Below are 18671 nucleotides of genomic sequence, written 5' to 3'. Positions count from 1 at the left end.
ATCCTACATCTAGCAACTCTGTCCGGCGCCCCACTATATAAAGTGCTGCAACTGCTCATGGTGCACAGTTTGGGACAATCAGCTCAACTTCACCAACATGAAATTCGTAAGTTGTTTTTCCTATACTTATACGTGCGTCCACTGATTTTCAAGAGTGAAATTCATATTTTCTTTGCATGATACATTATGTATAAAACAAGGTTTTATATATAAGCAAAGTCAGAGAAAGATGTTTATTTAAATATATATATATGTAAATGGATAAATGTTTGTTCATATCTTTTTATTTTCTTAATACATTTTGTTATATCTCGATAAGCCCTAGTTAAGTCCAACATGTGTCTGCTCTGCAGGTGTCGCTCTTGCTCGCTGTGGTGATGGCTCTGTCTGCCCTGCTGGGGACAGCACGAGCCATGCCTGAGCCAGAAGCCCTGGCCGACGCCGACCCTTGGGCTCATGGCGTAGGCTATGGAGGCTACGGACGAGGACGTTACTACGGAGGAGGAGGCTATCGCGGAGGCTATTATGGACGCGGCCACGGCTGGTGAGACTCCGAACGATGACTCCTGCCGAAGCTTCTGCTCTCGCTTTATCTGAAGGACGACGAACCGATTTCCGATTTTGCTACATGAAAATAAACCAATTTTAATTTTATCGAATCCCTTTTTTTTAAATACGATTCCTCAAATTACGTAGTTGAGTAAGTAAAATATGTGTATTTTAGTACGGCATTTGAATTCATGAATTAAACTGGATTGCAACACTTTAAATACTAAATCTCAACAATATGATATCTAACTTACCATCAAATATAAAATTTGAGAACATGGACGTCTAAAATCTGAAAAAAAAAGATCATGGTATAGATTTTCAAATAGGATAAATGCAAAATTCCTAATCAGGATGAAGTGAGAGATCACAACGATAAGATAATCAGCATAGAAAGGAGAGGGAGACTAGACATGTTTAAATAAAGTCTCATAGACCGAGAAACTAACAAACTAATGATAAAAGCAAAACATTCGATATAAAAAGGTCTAGCAACAGTTAAATTTGAGCACTTATACTTTAGAAAAGATATGATTGAGAATTAATTTCTTCTTAATACAAGCGATGTATTTGACCGGTTCATTAGCTACTTTCTCAATATATACTTGTAAATAAAATGTGTACTTGTATGTATGTCTGTTGCTTATACACACAGAAGATAACAAGCGAGTGGACAGTAAAAAAAAGAAAAAAAAAAAAAAAAAAAAAAGGCCGGGCTCCCCTCATTGGCATTGCCCGGGCGAAGCTCTGCTTCGCATATCGGACTTATCCTTATCCTTAGATAACGTGTGTGTCTATGTATGTCCGTATACATACATATACCATTTTACAGGTATATACGGAATATAAAGATTTTAAAAACTCAGCATATAAACCTGTTTCAGTTGCCTGTAAATCACAAAAGTCATCGGAAATCGCAACTCATTCACATAACATTCGAATCAACAGACAGGTTTTCCCAGTGGATCCTCTACAACAGATCTCATCCGCACACTAAACCAGAGAAAAAAAACAAATGAGCATAAAAACCCTTTAGCACGTATCCGTATGAGAAAGTATTTGATGGTTGAATTAGCATTCGAAATTAAATCGGAAACGCAGTATTACGTCTATCGCAGAAGAATGGAAAATAAGAAATTGCAAAGAAAGGAAAAGATACCATGAAGCTTCACGTAAGAATTTGTAATAAATAAAGATATTAACAAGGCACGAAACAGGGCGATACTTTTTCACCAAAACAGGACACAATAGCTTTTGAAGGACATTAATGCAAGATTTGAGGAAAGAGGAGTTACGCGGGGGATTAGTATTTAAGAAATCTTAGATTTTCAAGCCGTATTGAAATGATATTTGTAATATATTCAAGTAAAACTTGAATATATGTAAAACAATGTTACAGTACTTGTAGCAGTTACAGTGATGATAATTAAAATCATCATGATAGTTATAATGGAATTACAACAAAGCTACTTACAATCATAACAGTGATATCAATGCTAATGATAGCTACAACATTAATTATATGAATAATAACAATAACAAAAGTAAGGATGATAATTATAATAATAACCATAAATGTAATGATAAATATATTGATAACAACAATAACAATGATGATAACAAATTAATACAGCAAAAGTTGTATTGAATATGATAACCTTAATATCAACTTCTATAATAAAGATACTATTTGGACCAATAATGATGGTAATAATGAAACACTCAGTAATATCTAAAGGTAATGACAATGACAGTAACAAAAATATTGATTATAACAGTAATAAAAATAATTACTGATTATTATAAGATTAGCAATTATAAAAATAGATAAAAAAAAACAAAGTCATGCTAATAAAAACTTATAAGAAAAAATACGTTTTCCTCAAACTTCCCGAGCTGTCGCAACTCTTCCCCCAAGTGCTCTCCCCCCCCTCCCCCCCATACCCTTCCGCACCAGTTAGGTGATTATCCTGCATCTAGCAACTCTGCCCGGCGCCCCACTATATAAAGTGCTGCAACTGCTCATGGTGCACAGTTTGGGACGATCAGCTCAAGTTCACCAAAATGAATTTCGTAAGTTGTTTTTCATATACTTATACGTGCGTCCACTGATTTTCAAGAGTGAAATTCATATTTTCTTTGCATGATATATTATGTATAAAACAAAGTTTTATATATAAGCAAAAGCAGAGAAAGATGTATATGTAAAAGGATAAATATGTTTATATCTTTTTACTTTCTTGATACATTTTGTTATATCTCGATAAGCCCTAGTTAAGTCCAACATGTGTCTGCTCTGCAGGTGTCGCTCTTGCTCGCTGTGGTGATGGCTCTGTCTGCCCTGCTGGGGACAGCACGAGCCATGCCTGAGCCAGAAGCCCTGGCCGACGCCGACCCTTGGGCTCATGGCGTAGGCTATGGAGGCTACGGACGAGGACGTTACTACGGAGGAGGAGGCTATCGCAGAGGCTATTATGGACGCGGCCACGGCTGGTGAGACTCCGAACGATGACTCCTGCCGAAGCTTCTGCTCTCGCTTTACCTGAAGGACGACGAACCGATTTCCGATTTTGCTACATGAAAATAAACCAATTTTAATTTTATCGAATCTTTTTATAACACGATTCCTTAAATTGCATAGTTGAGCAAGTAAAGTATTATGTGCATTTTAGATCTGAATTCGTGAATTAGATTGGAATGCGACACCGTAAATACTATATTTTTACAATGAAGGTTCTCAGATTTACCATCAAATATAAAGTCTGAGAAAAGAAATGAAATTTAGAAGAGAATAAATGTCAAATTCCTAATTAGGGTAAACTGAAAGATCACGAAAAAAAAAAAAAAAAAAAAAATCAGAGAAAGAAGAGGGAGACGAGAGCCATATTTTTATTTAAGATCTCAGACCGAGAAACTAACAGACTAATAACAAAACTCTTATTGGATACAGAAGTACTAACAAGGTACTTATAACTTCATATGGTATCGACTAATTTTTCAGTATATATCTGTATCTAGTGTATCTGCATGTGTCTGTTATATGCACAGAAGGAAAGAAGTGAATTAGCAATATAAAAGCCAACAAATGTATTTTCGTTTATATTGAATAACGCTTTTCATAGAGTCTATATACACCTTTACACTATATACCTGTACATATATATATATATATATATATATATATATATATATATAGGTAACGTGTCTATGTTCGTCTTCATGCATACACCATTTTTACAGGTTAATACAATATTTAAAGATTTAAGAACTCACAACATTTAAATTTTCAATTGCTCGTAAATCACAAACGTCATCGGAAAACTCAGTCACACAACATTCGAATCAACAGACTGATATTCCTTGTAGATCCTCAACATATCTCATCATCCGCACACTAAACTAAAGAGAAAAACATAGAGACTCTTTCTGTTTTGCATGTATCAGTATGATAAAGCATTTGACTGTTGAATTAGCTTTAGAAAATAATTCGGAAACGCGGTATTTGCATCTATTGCAGAACAAATGAAAGTAAAGTGCAACAGTATTTTAAATAAACAATCAAGCTTCACGCAGGAATAGATAAGTAAATAGATAATGATCTTGACAAGGCATGAGGCAGGGCAATGCCTTCTCACAAAAAACATCTCATAGTAATTTTTGAAGGATATTAAAGATGTGAGATTGGAGAGAAAGGATTTACATGAGGTTACATGAGGGATTGGTATTTAGGAGACCTTAGATTTTCAAAATCTTATTGAAATGTTTGTGATAATAATATATTCAATATGTAAACTTTGATAATCTTCTTGTAATTGTTTGTAGAGTAATGAGGAATATGGTAACGGCAATGATAGTTGCAATACCATACTTGTAGCAGTCACAGTGATGAAAATCAAAATTATAGTAGTTCTGACATTACAATAACAATGTTAATGATAAAGCTACAACACTAATGATATACATAATGACAACAAAAGTAAAAAGGATGATAATATTAGTTACATTAATAATGATAAGTGATAATGATAGTAATGATAGTAATAATTATGATAAGCAACAATAACAACAATAATGATAATAACAAAATTTATCAATATAGCAAAAGGTGCAACGAATCTGATAAGAATAACCTTAATATCAGTAGCTATAAAAACTATACTCTATAGAACAATGGTGATAATGATAATAATGAAGCACTCAGTATAATCTAATGTTAATAACAATAATACAACCATTATATATAAAATCATGATACAAACTCATAAGAAAAAAAGCTGTTGCAACTCCTTCCATCCCCAGACGCTCCTGTGATACGTCGATTATACTACATCTGGCAACTCTGCCCGGCATAAAGTGCTGCAACTGCTCATGGTGCACAGTTTGGGACAGTCAGTTCATCTTCACCAAAATGAAATTCGCAAGTAGATTTTCTTTTACTTGTACGTCAGTCCACTGACTTTCAAGAGTGAAATTCATATTTTCTATGATATAATATGTATAAAAAACTATTATAAGCAAGATGTATATGTGTATTTATATGTGAATAAATAAATGTAGGTTTATATTTTTTTATTTATATTGATACATTTAGTAATATATCGATAAACCCTAATTAAGTCCAACATACTGTGTCTACTCTGCAGGTGTCGCTCTTGCTCGCTGTGGCGATGGCTCTGTCTGCCCTGCTGGGGACAGCACGAGCCATGCCTGAGCCAGAAGCCCTGGCCGACGCCGACCCTTGGGCCCATATAGGAGGCTACTATGGAGGAGGCTACGGACGAGGAAGTTACTACGGAGGAGGAGGCTATCGTGGAGGCCATTATGGACGCCGCCACGGCTGGTGAGACTCTGGGACGAAGAATCGGTTCCATTGGTATTCAGCCCGCACGGGATTCAGCCCACGGAATTCAGCCCACGGAATTCAGCCCACATGGAATTCAGCCCATACGGGATTCAGCCCACGGAATTCAGCCCACACGGGATTCAGCCCACGCGGGATTCTGCCCACGGAATTCAGCCCACACGGAATTAAGCCCACACGGGATTCAGGCCACGGAATTCAGCCCACACGGGATTCAGCCCACGCGGAATTCAGCCCACACGGGATTCAACCCATGGAATTCAGCCCACGCGGGATTCAGCCCACGGAATTCAGCCCACGCGGGGTTCAGTCCACACGGGATTCAGCCCACTGAATTCAGCCCACACGGGATTCAGGCCACGGGATTCAGCCCACACGGGATTCAGCCCACACGGGACTTAACTCACGGGCCCACACTGTTGAGTTGAATAGGGGTTTAATTGACATGGAACCCTTAGAAATATGACCATTTCTACTGAACGGATTTTTAGAAAAGAAAAGTAAATAACTTAAAGCAATATTATTCTTTGACTATTCATTATTTTTACAGTAGTTAGTGCTCTATTCGCCGAACACAGCTTGCACCACTGATGACAATGCAAGAGCTGTGTTCAGAACAGGGACTTGCGAGGCGCTATACACGGTGCGAACGTGTCCTGCTGTTCCAGTCTACTAATGTACGCTACAGAGGGATCATTTTATTCGTTATCTATCTCTCACTAAACTGGTAAAATAGAGAAGAAGATATGTGTGTTTTCGCTCGAGTCTGCATGTATATACGAGAGAGAGAGAGAGAGAGTTCACATTCACACGCACGCACTCACCTAAGTTAGAGATTGTGTGTTTTTGTAGGAGTCTGCATATTAATGTGTGTGTGTGAGAGAGTGAGAGAGAGAGAGAGAGAGAGTGTGTGTGTGTGTGTGTGTGTGTGTGTGTGTGCGTGTGTGTGTGTGTGCGTGCGTCTTTACATTCGCACGCACACACACTCGCCTAAGCTGGAGAAGAAATGTGTGTGTTTCCGTTCGAGTCTGTATATATGCGAGAGAGAGAGAGTGTTCACATTCACACGCACGCACTCTCCTAAGCTAGAGAAGATTATATGTGTTTTTTTCGCTCGAGTCTGCATATAAACGTGTGTTGGGTATAACAGAAACACAGAGTGGCTGAATCCCGTGTGGGCTGAATCCTGTGGGCTGCATCCCGCGTGGGCTGAATCCCGTGTGGGCTGAATCCCGCGTGGGCTGAATCCCGCGTGGGCTGAATTCCGTGTGGGCTGAATTCCGTGGGCTGAATTCCGTGTGGGCGGAATCCCGTGTGGGCTGAATCCCGTGTGGGCTGAATCCCGCGTGGGCTGAATTCCTTGGGCTGAATCCCGTGTGGACTGAACCCCGCGTGGGCTGAATTCCGTGGGCTGAATCCCGCGTGGGCTGAATTCCATGGGCTGAATCCCGTGTGGGCTGAATTCCACGTCCACCGAAGAATCTGACCGAAGGACAACGAACCGATTACCGATTTTCCAACATGAAAATAAACCTGATTTAATTTTAGCGAATCCCTTTTTCTAACACAATTTCACTAAATTTCAAGAATGATATCTAACTTACCATCAAATATAAAATCTGACAACATGATCGTCTAAGATCAGAAAAATGATCTTGTATAGATTTTGCAATAGTGTAAATGGAAAATTCCTAATTAGGAAAAAATGAGCGATCAAAAAGATAAAATAATCAGAATAGAAAGGAGAGAGCTAATGATAAAAGCAAAACATTTATTTGTTATAAAAAGGTCTAGTGCTGGGGACAGCACGAGCCATGCCTGAGCCAGAAGCCCTGGCCGACGCCGACCCTTGGGCTCATGGCGTAGGCTATGGAGGAAAAATTAACGTACAAATACCTAAATATAAATATACACATACATATGTACACATACACGCATGTGAAGACATACATATTTATATAAAACTGAGTATACATGTATATATACATATACATTCATATACATATAATACTATATATATGTATATATAGATATGTGCATATGTATGTATATACATAGCCATATACACAGTATATATATATAGTTCACAGTATATATACTGTGTATGTGTATATGAACGCTTTTGAAGATATAACTATGATGCCAGTATTCACTATGAAAAGAAAGAAAATTACAATGTAGATAAAATAATGTAAAACGAAAAAAAAAAAAAAATATATATATATATATATTCCCAACCCTCCCGTTTTTTTCTCGCACCTCAGCTATGTGTTTGCCTCACTTTGCAACTTTTACAATATAGATGTAATAAGTCAACATACCTGTTTGTACATATAAGTGTGTATAATTATATGCATGTCTGCGTGTAAGGGCAAGTGTATTAATGTAAATACATATATACATATTTATATCAATATATATACATATATTAAGATATACATGTACAGTCAAAAAAAAACTATCGTTACCTTTACTTGTGGTCAATGAGGAACTGAATGTTTCTCTGTTAACTACCTTATGTATGTACATATATATCTACACATAATCATATATGCATAATCATATTTGTTATATTTTGCATGTATTTGAATATACATATTTTCATAGACATATAAGTACGGCCGTGAAGACTTTCATCTTTGTTTTGCAAACGTTTTAAAGGTGTCATAAACTTTTATCGCCAGAGCTGAAATAGAGAACCAGCTGATAAGGTAATTAGACCCTCGTTACAGCAATAAGAGAGCATTCATTATATCACTCACACCCTTTCTATAACTCAGATTTTAGTATTTTGTCCTCGCACTCCTCCCGCCAAGATTTCATCATTTTAGAGTCGCTCCTTATAAAAAAGATTAACTAAAATTAAACAGCGTAACTACTGCAACCACCTTGTTCGCTCATTAGACCGTCCCTTACCATAAATACCCACTTCGGTTAGTTTAACACTCACTTTAATATACTTTTCACGTATTTATTGTTAGTGTTTATATGTTTTAGGTTTATAAATCTTATGTGTATCTTCTGTATATATTATTGTGTTATGCTTATGTTTACATTTATAATTGTTGTCTCTTTATAAAACCTGAATCGCCTTTGAAACCTTTGAAACGCTTGCAAAATAAACATGAAAATCTTAACGGCTGTACTTATATACCTCTTCGTTCTTATGAAGTGGCAAACTCATACGGATGTGTGTATATATATACACAAACACATGCACATATATATTATATATACACACAAATACATGCATATACATATCATAAATATATGTATTATTTGTAAATATACATATATATGTATGTCTGTGCTTGTGTATACATATAGATATAGGTATATATACAAATACATATGTTCATACATATATACATATACCATATGTACATACATATACATATAAATATATATGTATATGTATATACATTGTATATATGAATTCATAAACATGTACATGTACTGTATATATGCATAAACACATACATATACATGTGTGTATACACATGCGTGTGTGCATATGTATGCATATGTGTGTCTGTGTTTGAGTGCGTGTGTGCTTAGATTTATATATACCTATATACATGTATATACACACGCATATATATTTACATATGCGTATATATGTGCATATATATACGTATATATATATGTATGTGTGATAGATATACATGTAACTATTTTTATATTTGTGTATGTATATATATACATATATATGTATAATTAAATATAAATACGTATATAAGTATATATTTACATACATTTAAATGTATATCTACATGCATATATATATATTTATTTATTTACATGTATATGTGTACATGTACAAACACACACACATGCACAAACACACATATGTGTGTATATATGTACATATATACATAATTATATATAAACATGCATATACATACAAACACACACGCACACATATAGATATATATTTATATGTATATATATGTACAAATGATACCGATAGATATGCGTATATCTATACATATATACATGTCTACATCTATTCATTTGTCTCTGTATCTATATGTATATATATGCGTAAATACATATATATATTTATTTAAATATAGATATAGATGTATATAAATATGTCGATATCTTTATTTACCTATCTCTATGTATGTATATGTACATATACATCATATACAATATATGGTTATATACATATCCATACATGTATATATAGTACAGTGCATATATACATATATTCATTTATATGTATGTATATACTGTATATACATATATGCACATGCTAATGACAACGACGATAATGGAAATAATAAGAACGATGTTAATACAAGCGACAGCATAGCAACACTGAGGGAAAAAAAAAAAATAATAATAGGAAAATATCTTGCAATTCCTTGACTACTCCCCTCCCCCACCATCCGCGCTTATCCCACACACGGCAACTCGACCCGGCGCTCCGCTATATAAACGGCTGCAACGTCTCATGGTGCACTGAACGTAATATATCTTGAAGCAAAATGAAATTCGTAAGTTTTGATGAAAAATCGCTTAATTATTAATATGTATAAATGTGTATATATTTATGTGTGCATATATGTATATAAATATAAAAATATACAATATATATACTGTAGTGTGTGGATACATGTACATATGCACAAAGATATACAGTATATAAAATGTCTACACCTTCACCACTGATTTCATCCTGCTGTGTCTGATCTGCAGGTGTCGCTCCTTCTCGCTGTGGCGGTGGCTCTGTCAGCCCTGCTGGGGGCAGCACGAGCCATGCCTGAGCCAGAAGCCCTGGCCGATGCTGAGGCCTCGGCCTACGCAGGCTACGGAGGGCCACTACGGAGGCCACTACGGGGGCTATCGTAGAGGAGGCCACTACGGAGGCTACAGGCGAGGGTATGGGAGGAGGTAAGGCTCCGAAAGTAACCGTCAACCTACCGAGACCGACCGACCGCTACTTCTTCACCAATGTGCTCATGGAGACGCCAAGGAAAGCCAACGTTGTAATGTTACAAATTAAAAGATTGATTTCCCGTTAGGGATTTTTCATTTTCTTTTATTCTGGCATGATGACTTGTCTAATCTGCCTATGTGCATTTGCATCGATAAGTTTCCATATTTAATTAAGGTATTTAAGTATTTGCTTTTTAGAATGAAAACGAGAGAAAAAATGAGGCTAATCTCAGAAAAAAACCCTGACAACTCTCCCTAAAATTTGAATTACTCCGGTCTCTTGTGTAAAAGACGGTTATGATAATATGTTTACATGTGTTCTAAACTGACTATTTATTATTTTTTTTTTTTTAGGGGAATCATAAAAAACGTTCCCACAGCAAATACTGTTACATTTCTCCTGATAAAATCTAGATGACGTAAAAGGCTGTCAAAACTGCCCTTTTGTCTTCCTTACGATTCTTCGTTGTCAAGAGCCGTCCACGTGTCCATTATTCTAAGTAGGGATATCCCTCAATGTGCAAGTAAAATGTTGCTCAAGTAGCCAATTTCTAACCATTCTGTCAACGATTTTCTGTAATCGGGGTATGCACATGGAGTGCTATTCAGTTAATCAATTCCTAACCGTCGTGTTATGATTTTTATAATGTGTTTCATTTACAATTTACAGCATGGGGAGAGAATAGAAGAGAAATAAGTTTACTTATTAAATCATTTACTTACTATTATTTTGTCCATAAGGTATGCTTTCAAGGCAGGAATTCTTCCGTTGGTCGCCTTTTCGGTAAATACGCCCATTGGGTTCTATGACATCGTAATGTAATACAGGATAAAGGACCATTTTATAGTATTTTCTCAACTGGTAACATGCTGCAGTATACAGGGCCAGTACACCACCTCTCTACTCAACAGGCGTGGACGCGTTTATTCCTGTCACGCTCCACTCTACACTCTTTTCACTTAGAATCACTCGTAGCAGCAGCAGACAAGCAGGAGTCGACATAACTTCACGAATCTGGGACCACTTTACTAACCCTACAATAAAGCAGGGTATTTAAAGGCTTAATGTAAGCATTGCAAAGCGAAACTCTCCTGTTCCAAGGAAGTGACTTCCAACCTACACGAACATAGGAAGGTAAAGCTGAAGATTTTTTGTGTAATGTAAGGGTTCACTAGTAATCTATTTTTATTACTTGTTTTGTTATTTGATGCTCAAAATGAGTATCACTGGGAGAATCATGGCTGTTTGAAAAATGGATATCTGGGGACTAGTAGCAAGAGTAGGTGACGTATGTCTCGTCCACTCACCATTTCGTAACGTCGATGTGGCGTACTAGCAATCAAACATCCAACCAACAGTTCTATTTAACCTTTATAGGTGATTATGTGCTTAATGTTTTCAGGATATTATATTTGTATTATTTATTTTCAGAGAAAACACAGCGAGGTGTATGAGGAAGCATGCACAAGTCACAGCCCTAGGGAGACCAGCAACTGCAGCCAATCAACTCTGGATAGATTTGTCAAACATCCTAAGAAATATTCGCCCCACGATGTTAGACAAAAACAACTCAACAATGCACTTGTCAATTTTGTCGCAAACGATCTTGTTCCATTTTCTGTGGTACAGAGTTCTTCCATTATCTGATACTGTTTGCTGATCCTCGGTACCAGATACCGACTCGAAAGCACCTGGTGAACAAACTACTGCAAGATTAGTGCAGACTGTTAGCCTCATGCCTGACATTTGATCTAGCATATCTTACCTAGGAAGTACTGCTCATTTCATCCATGATTGGTCCTTGAAAACAGCCGTTCTGCCTTGCAAGCGCTTCCGTGGGCGACACACAGTATACATTAAGGAGTATGAAGAAACTACAAATCTTTGACATACATTAAAAAATCATAAACATCATAGCAGACTATATTGCGAATATATCAGCATTTTCAATTCCTGGCTTCTCAGATATTTTTGATAATGACATGGACTCCTGTTCTGATTCTGAAGACGAATTAGAAGTGGACCTGGATGTTGACAGTATAATCCAAGAAAATGATGTATATGAAGTTCTGCCAACTGTGCACAATCCATGCTTCGTCCACGCTCTGCAACTTGTTGTTAAGAACGGTCTACGAAAAGCAGGACAACTAAACTTAGCCCTCAGTAAAACCTCAAAGTTAGTGTCTTTTGTACACTAATCAACCACTGCCACTGATGTTTTGGAAGCTAAGAAAAAATAGTTCTGTTTGTGCTACACGATGGAATACCCAAGTGAAAATGATGAGATCAGTGTTGAGTATTCATGAACAAAAATCAAGCATCTTAGATGTTGTACCAACAACGAGTGTGTATGATCGTAAACTACTTAAAGACATGTTAGAAGTCTTTGAGCAATTCGAGGAGGCCACATATTGTGCACAGAAGAAAACCGCCGTTCTTGCAAGTTTGGTCATACCTTGCATTGGAGACCTTAAATTCCAACTAAACCATATGGAATCCATGTTTGATGCACTATGAGGAGAGAAGTGTTTATGTGCTTGCAACAATTCTAGACCCACGGTGCAAAGATGAAGAAAAGAAGCTCAGAAAGACTCACTCAAATGTATAATTTACATATACTTTTCTATATCGAATCCCACTTTTTAACAGTGTACTTATTAATTTGTATATACGAAAACCACTAACTTTCGTGCTTTACGAAAGTACTTGTGCTTAAGTACAATGACATGTACTTGAACTTCAGTACATAGCAAAATGACTGTACTGTTCTTATACTTGAAAATAATCCAGGTACTTGGACTTGGACTGAACCCAATCACCACGGATTTACGTTGTCCTCTGTAGTTTTTTGTGAATATTTGTTACATACAGATAGCTCCACATGTACTCAGCCGACAAGGAGTCTATCAGTAAGCCCTACTGACCGATCCTGACTTCCCCCTTCCCTGAATTGGCGGGAATTATTATTTTTTCTATTTAATACAGTTGATACCGATACTGTTATTATTATTGATGTTATGATTAAATTGTTATTTAAATCTTGGTAACATTTAAGACAATGAAATAATGCAAAAGGCACTTTCCAAAAATCAAGGAAAAGGGCAAAAGGTGAGATAGGTAGACTAATAACTGACTCCTTGGTGACTAAGCACTTGTAGAACCATCTATATGTAAATATAATAAATAAACTTGTATTACAGTGGGCATGGTATGTATCCTTGCTATCCGTGTTGATTGGGTTAAGTACAGTCACCTGTACTTAAACCGATCCCTGATATATATATATATTTTCTAGATAAAACTATGCTTTTTTTTGTTTGTTTTTGAAATAAAATTTATGTTTATAGAACAAAACATCTATGAATTAACAAAATCGACAAACGCACGAAAACTAGGTAACAAATAAAATAAAAGGAAAAGAGATAAGATTCCAATCCTAAATATTCGCTACTAAATCTAATCATTAAGTGTTTCACGGTAAAGTTCTTCATTCAGAATAATTTCCTTTGGTATAGATCACTGGATTCCCAAAGTGGGTGGAACAGCCCCCCTGCTGGCGATGGAAAGATGTGAGTTATTAAATGCAGTTATTAAATGCCTTTTTGTTTGTTACTTCTTAATGAGTTACAGCCTGATGTTGAGAAGCTGATACCCCTGCACCGAGCACATGCATCCTATTAACAATAACTGAAGATGGACTGTTACTATGGTTACTGGTGAGATGTTGAATTACCTTTCCATATTGCTGACACAGCTAAAACTACTAAATTGGTTTACTGAATAAGGTTTTATTTGTGAAATATACCATGTGTTTAATCTTTACGATTTGAAACATACAAAAAAAGTGTATATGTATATATTCACATGTCTACATCTACATTTGCCTATCTATGTTTGTTTATATGTATACGTACATATACATATTTAGGCGTAAATATATGTATATCTATATTTACCTATCTACCTCTATATATATACAAGTATATATACGATATATCTTTATATACATATACACATTCACTATAGAGAACAGTGTATATATGTATATATATGCATATATGTATGTGTGTATATGTATATATAGAGCTGTAGATTCATATATATGTACATGCTAATCGATTATGATGAAAGTAATAATACCGCTGTTAATAAAAAGCGACAGCATAGCAACAGTAAGAAAAAACAATAGGAAAACATCTTGCAATTCCTTGACTTCCCCAGTTGCTGCAACCACTCCCCCCCCCCCCACCCCTCTCCCTTCCGCCCTCCTCTCCGCTTATCCCACGCGCGGCAACTCGACCCGGCGTTCCGCTATATAAACCGTTGCAACGGCTCGTGCTGCACAGATTTTGCCAGTCAGCTGAACGTAACATCTTGAAGCAAAATGAACTTCGTAAGTTTTGATGAAAAACACCTATACTATATACACATTTATTAGTTTGTATAAATATGCATATATTTACATATATATATAAATATATATGTAAGTATATATTTATGTGTACATATATGTATATAAATATACATACACAATATATAATGTATATATACTGCATGTGTGTATGTGTAGTATGTGGATACATGTACATATGCACAAGGATATACAGTATATAAAATTTCTACATCTTCACTGATTTCATCCTGCTGTGTCTGATCTGCAGGTGTCGCTCCTTCTCGCTGTGGCGGTGGCTCTGTCAGCCCTGCTGGGGGCAGCACGAGCCATGCCTGAGCCAGAAGCCCTGGCCGATGCTGAGGCCTCGGCCTACGCAGGCTACGGAGGGCACTACGGAGGCCACTACGGAGGCTATCGTAGAGGAGGCCACTACGGAGGCTACAGGCGAGGGTATGGGAGGAGGTAAGGCTCCGAAAGTAACCGTCAACCTACCGAGACCGACCGACCGCTACTTCTTCACCAATGTGCTTATGGAGACGCCAAGGAAAGCCAACGTTGTAATGTTACAAATTAAAAGATTGATTTCCCTTTAGGGCTTTTTCATTTTCTTTTATTCTGGCATGATGACTTGTCTAACCTGCCTATGTGCATTTGCATCGATAAGTTTCCATATTTAATGAAGGTATTTAAGTATTTGTTTTTTAGAATGAAAACGAGAGAGAAAAAATGAGGCTAATCTCAGAAAAAAAACTGACAACTCTCCCTGAAATTTGAATTACTCCGGTCTCTTGTGTAAACGAAACACGGTTATGATAATATGTTCACATGTGTTCTAAACTGACTATTTATTATCATTATTTTTTTAGGGGAATCATAAAAAACGTTTCCCACAGCAAATACTGTTACATTTCTCCTGATATAATCTAGATGACGTAAAAGGCTGTCAAAACTGCCCTCTTGTCTTCTTTACGATTCTTCGTTGTCAAGAGCCGTCCGCGTGTCCATTATTCTAAGTAGGGATATCCCTCAATGTGCAAGTAAAATGTTGCTCAAGTAGCCAATTTCTAACCATTCTGTCAACGATTTTCTGCAATCGGGGTATGCACATGGAGTGCTATTCAGTTAACCAATTCCTAACCGTCGTGTTATGATTTTTATAATGTGTTCCATTTACAATTTACAGCATGGGGAGAGAATAGAAGAGAAATAAGTTTACTTATTAAATCATTTACTTACTATTATTTTGTCCATAAGGTATGCTTTCAAGGCAGGAATTCTTCCGTTGGTCGCCTTTTCGGTAAATACGCCCATTGGGTTCTATGACATCGTAATGTAATACAGGATAAAGGACCATGTTATAGTATTTTCTCAACTGGTAACATGCTGCAGTATACAGGGCCAGTACACCACCTCTCTACTCAACAGGCGTGGACGCGTTTATTCCTGTCACCCTCCACTCTACACTCTTTTCACTCGGAATCACTCGCAACAGCAGCAGACAAGCAGGAGTCGACATAACTTCACGAATCTGGGACCACTTTACTAACCCTACAATAAAGCAGGGTATTTAAAGGCTTAATGTAAGCATTGCAAAGCGAAACGCTCCTGTTCCAAGGAAGTGACTTCCAACCTACACGAACATAGGAAGGTAAAGCTGAAGATTTTCTGTGTAATGTAAGGGTTCACAGTCTACAAATTACACCAAATGTGGTTAATTGGTATTTTCTATGAGATGACAGAGGGCAGCCTTTCCCTTTCCTCTTCTACCCCTCTCCCCTAATGACCATTAGGTATAACATGCTATCTATTTTTGTTACTTGTTTTGTTATTTGATGCTCAAAATGAGTATCATTGGGAGAATCATGGCTGTTTGAAAAATGGATATCTGGGGACTAGTAGCAAGAGTAGGTGACGTATGTCTCGTCCACTCACCATTTCGTAACGTCGATGTGGCGTACTAGCAATCAAACATCCAACCAACAGTTCTGTTTAACCTTGATAGGTGATTATGTGCTTAATGTTTTCTGGATATATTTATATTATTTCTTTTCAGAGAAAACACAGCGAGGTGTATGAGGAAGCAAGCACAAGTCACAGCCCTAGGGAGACCAGCAACTGCAGCCAATCAACTCTGGATGGATTTGTTAAACACCCTAAGAAATATTCGCCCCACGATGTTAGACACAAGCAACTCAACAATACACTTGTCAATTTTGTCGCAAACGATCTTGTCTCCATTTTCTGTGGTGCAGAGTTCTTCCATTATCTGATATTGCTTGCTGATCCTCGGTACCAGATACCGACTCGAAAGCACCTGGTGAACAAACCGCCGTTCCTGCAAGTTTGGTCATACCTTGCGTTAGAGACCTTAAATTCCATCTAAACCATATGGAATCCACGTTTGATGCACTATGAGAAGAGTTTATGTGCTGGCAACAATTCTAGACTCACGGTTTAAACTCGATTGGTGCAAAGATGAAGAAAAGAAGCCCAGAAAGACTCAGAAGTGTAATTTACATATACTTTTCTATATCGAATCCCACTTTTTAACAGTGTACTTATCAATTTGTATATACGAAAACCACTAACTTTCGTGCTTTACGAAAGTACTTGTGCTTAAGTACAATGACATGTACTTGGACTTATACTTGAAAAAATCTAGGTACTTGGACTTGGACTGAACCCAACCACCACGGGTTTACGTTCTGTCCCCTGTAGTTTTTGTGAATTTTGTTACATACAGATAGCTCCACATGTACTCAGCCGACAAGGAGTCTATCAGTAGGCCCTACTGACCGATCGTGATTTCCCCATTCTTTGATTTTTTTTTTTTTTTCTATTTATTACAATTGATACCGATACTGTTATTATTATTATTATTGATGTTATGATTAGATTGTTATTTAAATCTTGGTAACATTAAAGACAATGAAATAATGCAAAAGGCACTTTCCAAAAATCAAGGAAAAGTGCAAAAGGTGAGATAGGTAGACTAATAACTGACTCCTTGGTGACTAAGCACTTATAGAACCATCTATATGTAAATACAATAAGTAAACTTATATTACAGTGGGCATGGCATGTATCCTTGCTATCTATGTCGATTGGGTTAAATACAGTCACCTGTACTTGAACTCTTCCCAGATATATATATATATATATATATATATATATATATACACATTTTTTCTGTTTTTTTTTTTTTTTTTTTTTTTTTTTTTTTTTTTTTTAATAAAACCAATTTATGTTTATAGAACAAAACATATATGTGAATTAATAAAATCGACAAACGCACGAAAACTAGGTAACAAATAAAATAAAAGGAAAAGATATAAGATTCCAATCCTAAATATTCGCTACTAATTCTAATCATTAAGTGTTTCACGGTTAAGTTCTTCATTCAGAATAATTTCCTTTAGTATAGATCACTGGATTCCCAAAGTGAGTGGTACAGCCCCCCTGCTGGCGATGGGAAGATGTGAGTTATTAAATGCAGTTATTAAATGCCTTTTTGTTTGTTACTTCTTAATGAGTTACAGCCTGATGTTGAGAAGCTGATACCCCTGCACCGAGCACATGCATCCTATTAACAATAACTGAAGATGGACTGTTACTATGGTTACTGGTGAGATGTTGAATTACCTTTCCATATTGCTGACACAGCTAAAACTACTAAATTGGTTTACTGAATAAGGTTTTATTTGTGAAATATACCATGTGTTTAATCTTTACGATTTGAAACATACAAAAAAAGTGTATATGTATATATTCACATGTCTACATCTACATTTGCCTATCTATGTTTGTTTATATGTTTATATGTATAAGTACATATACATAATTAGGCGTAAATATATATGTATATCTACATTTACCTATCTACCTCTATATATACAAGTATATATATACACAATATATCTTTA

General features: G+C 36.4%; 4 long non-coding RNA genes across 4 annotated transcripts; all 4 read left to right on the top strand.

Moving 5' to 3' along the window:
* On the top strand, positions 1–654 carry LOC125031814. Its single transcript, XR_007115516.1, has 2 exons — positions 1–106; positions 354–654. It is a non-coding gene; the product is annotated as an uncharacterized LOC125031814 (long non-coding RNA).
* Positions 655–2532: 1878 nt separating this feature from the next.
* On the top strand, positions 2533–3152 carry LOC125031813. Its single transcript, XR_007115515.1, has 2 exons — positions 2533–2622; positions 2852–3152. It is a non-coding gene; the product is annotated as an uncharacterized LOC125031813 (long non-coding RNA).
* A 6723-nt stretch (positions 3153–9875) lies between these two features.
* Positions 9876–10439, top strand: LOC125031886. The gene is made up of 2 exons (XR_007115524.1): positions 9876–9912; positions 10115–10439. It is a non-coding gene; the product is annotated as an uncharacterized LOC125031886 (long non-coding RNA).
* A 4205-nt stretch (positions 10440–14644) lies between these two features.
* Positions 14645–16816, top strand: LOC125031754. The gene is made up of 3 exons (XR_007115512.1): positions 14645–14748; positions 15017–16396; positions 16802–16816. It is a non-coding gene; the product is annotated as an uncharacterized LOC125031754 (long non-coding RNA).
* The last annotated feature ends 1855 nt before the right edge of the window (positions 16817–18671 follow it).

The sequence above is a fragment of the Penaeus chinensis genome, chromosome 13 (genome assembly GCF_019202785.1).
Source record: "Penaeus chinensis breed Huanghai No. 1 chromosome 13, ASM1920278v2, whole genome shotgun sequence".
Taxonomy (NCBI): Eukaryota; Metazoa; Arthropoda; class Malacostraca; order Decapoda; family Penaeidae; genus Penaeus; species Penaeus chinensis.
This window is presented reverse-complemented; position numbering and strand designations above follow the sequence as displayed.